We start from the raw sequence: 5,385 nt of genomic DNA on the forward strand, positions 1-5,385 counted from the left end.
ATGAACAAAAACCAAAAGTAAGAATAAATTACACGAATGGTCCCTGTGGTTTGGGGGAATTTATGTGTTTGGTCCCTAACTTATTTTTTTAATTCGGATGGTTCCTACTGTTTTGTTTTGTTGCGTTTGGTCCATGTCTTACTGAAAAAGACTAGTATGTCCTTATTAATTAATTTTTTATTTATGTATTTTTTTATATGTTTAAAAAAACTAATAGAACTCATATATCTGTATTTCCTCACCATCCTATCTTTCATCATCATAAACTTTTATTTCTTTTCCATATTTAATGACAACAAAGTCTTCACCATCTATTCTTTTTCGGTCCTTCAACTTCAGCGAGCCAACACCACAACCCAATAAAGTGAATAGACCGTGGGTTATGGTGTTTGTTCGCAAGAGTTGAAGGACCAAAAAAAAAGGATGGTGAAGACTTCCATGTCACTAAAAATTGAAAGAAAATAGAGGTTGAAGAGGATGTGAGATGGGATGGTGACCGGAGGGACCCAAATTAAATTTCTCAAATGTGGTTTCAGATTTACGGTGATGAGATACAGATATGTGGGGTCTATTAATTTTTTTAAACATATAAAAATAGATAAATAAGAAAATTAATTAAAAAAAAATAAATTAATAAGGGCATAATAGTCTTTTTAGGTAAGACAAAGACTAAGCGTGCAACAAAAATAAACAATAGAGACCATCCGAGTTAAAAAGAATAAGTTAGGGACCAAATCACAAATTCCCCTATACCATGGGGACCATTCATGTAATTTACTCTTACTTTTGGTTTTGTTCATATTTAGGCAACTATTTTTTTGTACACATCTAGGTAAGGAACTTGATGAAACTGTTCACATATAACCATTATGACCTGTTGTAGCTGGATGTAACCTGCTACAGCAGGTCATAATGGTCATATGTGAACAGTTCCAAAAAGTTTGTTACCTAGATGTGTACAAAAAAAAGATAGTTACCTATATGTGAAAAACCCAAAAAATTAATTACCTTAACAAGTTCTATTCCCAATTTATAAAGGTTAAAGTAGGAACTGTCATTCATTGGAGAGATGGAATGAAAAAAACAGGGGCTCATATGGAATGAAAAACATGCTAGTTAATGGAATGACATCCCTTTGTTGATGATTCTTTCCTTTCCAGTTTATCTACAAAGAAACATTTTTTAGAGGAATGAAATAATGCTTTTCATTCCATCTCTCAATTTTCCCTTCGAAACAGCACCTTAGCTTATATTTTGGAGTTTCAGGTACTATAGTTTGTTTGTGCTTCTGGTTTACAAGCTTCAAAAAATGCTTATTTTCAATATCAATTCTTCAGTTAAAAAAAAAGAACCGGATCTTGAAACCTTGTTTAAAATCATTTTAACGCAACCCAAAATTTTATTTGATACTTTTGTGCTCCCAATGTACGGAAATCCTAGATCCGCATGGAAATATATTTTGTATACATGCACGACTTTGGTATAGTAGAGGAATATAACATGATGTGCTACCCAATGTATTGACATATGTGTTTTTTTTAATTACGAAGTCATTATAATAATTATAAGTTTTAAAACATTTAACTTACAATATAAATAATTAATTGAAATAAATATAAAAAGTATAACAACAAAAGTTTACATAATTTCTTCTCTGGGGAATGTGTGTATGGCCTTGTCCTTGGTCTCTATTAGTGAGTTTTAGAAGTGTAGCAATCTTCATTGACATATTTTTTTTATCTACTACAAACATATGTAAAGTTTATTACAAAAACACATTCAAATGAATACATATTTATATGATGATTCATATACCGAACTTGAGAAGAGTGAAGAACACGGAAATTAAGTACACTATATCGATCAGGAAAGAGGTGTCGATTCAAAGCAGAACCTTCGTTAACAGATTTGAAACTTGTTGCATTGTTGGTCTTTCATGTGGATTGGAGTTCAAACATGCTCTTGAGAGTCTTAGTACCGAGTTAATCTTCTTCTCAACTTGTGGTGAGGGAAGTGGAATCCGATTGTCTCCAACATTTGCAAACACCAAATAATCAGCAGACAATGTTGGTAGTTCACTGGGATGCTTTCCGATGATCACTTCTAGTACACAAATTCCAAAGCTATACACATCACATTTCTCGGTTGCCACCATTGTATAAGCAAGCTCTAAATCCAAAGAAACATAAGATAGAAACAAAAAAAAAACTATATCAACCCAACAAGTTTCTAACATAAATACATATATGTATACATAGATATTATATATATATATATATATATATATATATATATATATATATATATATATATATATATCATGAAACATAAGAAGATATAGAAATATAATAACAAGATTATGATACCTGGTGCGATATAACCATAGGTGCCTGCAACTGCGGTCCAGTTGGATGAGTCTAGCTTTAATAGCTTGGATGTGCCAAAATCAGAAATATGTGCCTCATAATCAGAATCAAGAAGGATGTTGGCTATGGATATGTCTCTATGAATTATAGGAGGTGAGCAGTCGTGATGCATATACGCCAAACCATTAGTTATAGCCTTTACAATATTGATCCTTTTTAACCAATCCAATTCTTTTGCTAAGACATCACTTCTTAAGATTAATCCAAGGCTCCCCTTTTCAAGGTATTCATAAATCAAAAATGAGTGGCGGGAATGGGAGCAATATCCATAGAGTTTCACTATGTTTCGATGCCTAATGTTTGTTAATGCTCGTATCTCATTAAGGAAACCATTATGATCAACATTCTCAGATGATGAGTGAAGTTTCTTGATAGCTACCATACTATTATGTTGTAGCTCGGCTTTGTACACAGTCCCATATCCTCCGATCCCAATAGCATATGCTTCATCAAAATTGTTCGTTGCTTTCAAGATGTCATCATACACTACTCCTCCATCAAAACTTATTATAGAGAAATAATCATCACCTTCTTTGCCCAATGGTTTTTGTTGAGAATGGCTCTTTCGTTTTCGATATGCAATAAGGCCACAAATGAAAAGGCCAAGTAGAATTGCCCCGATAAGAGGGAGCATAATTACAAGGAAGAGATGATGATGAAAGGGATCATTTTTCTTCTTCAAGATTTGAATTGCACAAACTTTGAGTCCTGTATAATTTCCACATAAACTTGGATTGCCTTGTAAGGATGCATTTACAAAGTTGGTGCAAAGGGGAACTGGACCTGAGAGCTCATTGTAGGATAGGTTGATATCAATCCCATGAGGCAAACTTGTAAAAGCATCAGGAATAGAACGAGATAGTCTATTGTGAGAAAGATCTAATTTTTGCAAACTTTGCAAAGTTTGTAATTCAGATGGTATCTCGTATGTGAGCAAATTCTGAGATAAATCAAGTTGTGTTAGTTGACCTAATTTACCAATGTCAGATGGAATTTTTTCACTAAACTTGTTATTACTTAGATTCAAGTGGTGGATGTGTGCCTAATGACCAATACTTTTTGGTATCGGCCCATTCAATCTATTTCTAGAGAGATCGAGTTCTTCAAGGCGTTCATAGAATTGAAGCTCCATAGGTATAACACCTGAAAGTTGGTTATCAGACAAGTTCAAATACAACATAGTTTTCATCTTCCCAAACTCCTTTGGGATCTCACCAACCAAATGATTCGAAGACAGATCAAGCCTTTGTAGTTGAGTTGAATTTCCAAACTCTGGAGGAATGGAACCACTAAGTTTATTGTTGCTCACCCTAAGATCAGTGAGAGATTTCAAATTCACAAGTTGGGTAGGAATGGAACCAACAAGTTGATTGTAATGCATATAAAGGGAATTTAAAGATGTCAAATCACCAAATGATGAAGGAATAGAACCATTAAGTTGATTGTAGCTCATCCCAAGATGAGTGAGGGACTTCAACTTCCCAAGTTCAGTAGGAACTGGACCAGATAATTTATTACTAATGAGGATCATCCACTGTAAGTTGCCCATGTTTCCTAGTGATGAAGGAATAGAACCATTAAGTTGATTGGAGCCTACATCAAGATTAGTTAGGGACTTCAAATTCCCAAGTTCAGTAGGAATGAGACCAAAGACTTGATTGTGGTACAAATGAAGAACTTTCAATGATGTCAAATCACCCAATGATGATGGAATAATTCCACTAAGTTGATTGTCACCCACATCAAGAATTATGAGAGACTTCAAATTCCCAATTTTAATAGGAATACGACCGGATAATCTATTACCATATAGGGAGAGAGATTGTATGTTGCTCAGGTTTGCTAGTGATGAAGGAATAGAGCCACTAAGTTGATTCTCAGCCACTTCAAGATCAGTAAGAGATTTCAAATTACCAAGTTCAGTAGGAATAAGACCAGAGAGTTGATTTTGGTACAAATACAGGTAATTCAAAGATATCAAATCGCCCAATGATGAAGGAATAGAACCACTAAGTTGATTTTTATACAAGGCAAGATCAACGAGAGACTTCAAATTCCTAAGTTCAACAGGAATGGGACCAGATAAATTATTGACATGGAGGTACAAAGTCTGTAGGTTGCTGAGGTTTGCTAGTGATGATGGAATTGAACCACTAAGTTGATTATTGCTCACTGTAAGATGAACAAGTGACTTCAAATTCCCAAGTTCAATAGGAATGAGACCAGAGAGTTGATTGTTGTCCAAATAAAGAACATCCAAATATGTCATATTACCTAATGATGAAGGAATAGAACCACTAAGTTGATTGTCAGCCAACTGAAGATCAATGAGAGACTTCAAATTCCCAAGTTCAATTGGAATGGGACCAGAGAGTTGATTTTCGTACAAATAAAGGGCATTCAAAGATATCAAATCACCGAATGATGAAGGAATAGAACCACTAAGTTGATTTTTATACATGGAAAGATCAATGAGAGACTTCAAATTCCCAAGTTTAAAAGGAATGGAACTAGAAAAATTATTCACATGGAGGTATAGAGTGTGTAGGTTGCTGAGGTTTGCTAGTGATGATGGAATAGAATCACTAAGTTGATTGTCACTCACCGTAAGATGAATGAGAGACTTCAAATTGCCAAGTTCAGTAGGAATGCGACCAGAGAGTTGATTGTTGTCCAAATAAAGGACATTCAAATATGCCAGATTACCCAATGATGAAGGAATAGAACCACTAAGTTGATTGTTGGCCAACTGAAGATCAATAAGAGACGTCAAGTTCCCAAGTTCAATTGGAATTGGACCAGAGAGTTGATTTTGGTACAAATAAAGGGTGTTCAAAGATATCAAATCACCTAATGATGAAGGAATAGAACCACTAAGTTGATTGCCACTCACATCAAGATCAGTGAGAGACGTCAAAGCACCAAATGATGATGGAATTGAGCCAGATATGTTGTTTGA

At 34.5% G+C, this 5,385-nt stretch overlaps 1 pseudogene across 1 annotated transcript in view; it reads right to left on the reverse strand.

Moving 5' to 3' along the window:
- Positions 1–1,870: 1,870 nt before the first annotated feature.
- Positions 1,871–5,385, reverse strand: part of LOC145000535 (uncharacterized) — a 4,007-nt pseudogene continuing 492 nt past the window's right edge. The window contains exons 1-4 of the transcript XR_013661275.1: positions 5,320–5,385; positions 4,149–4,743; positions 2,367–4,019; positions 1,871–2,169 (exon numbers count right to left, since the gene is read on the reverse strand). The exon at positions 5,320–5,385 is cut by the window's right edge and continues 492 nt beyond it. The product of XR_013661275.1 is annotated as an uncharacterized LOC145000535 (transcript). The remainder of the gene's footprint in view (positions 2,170–2,366; positions 4,020–4,148; positions 4,744–5,319) is intronic.

Source organism: Lactuca saligna, chromosome 1, assembly GCF_052625555.1.
Source record: "Lactuca saligna cultivar CGN05327 chromosome 1, ASM5262555v1, whole genome shotgun sequence".
NCBI classification, from domain to species: Eukaryota; Viridiplantae; Streptophyta; class Magnoliopsida; order Asterales; family Asteraceae; genus Lactuca; species Lactuca saligna.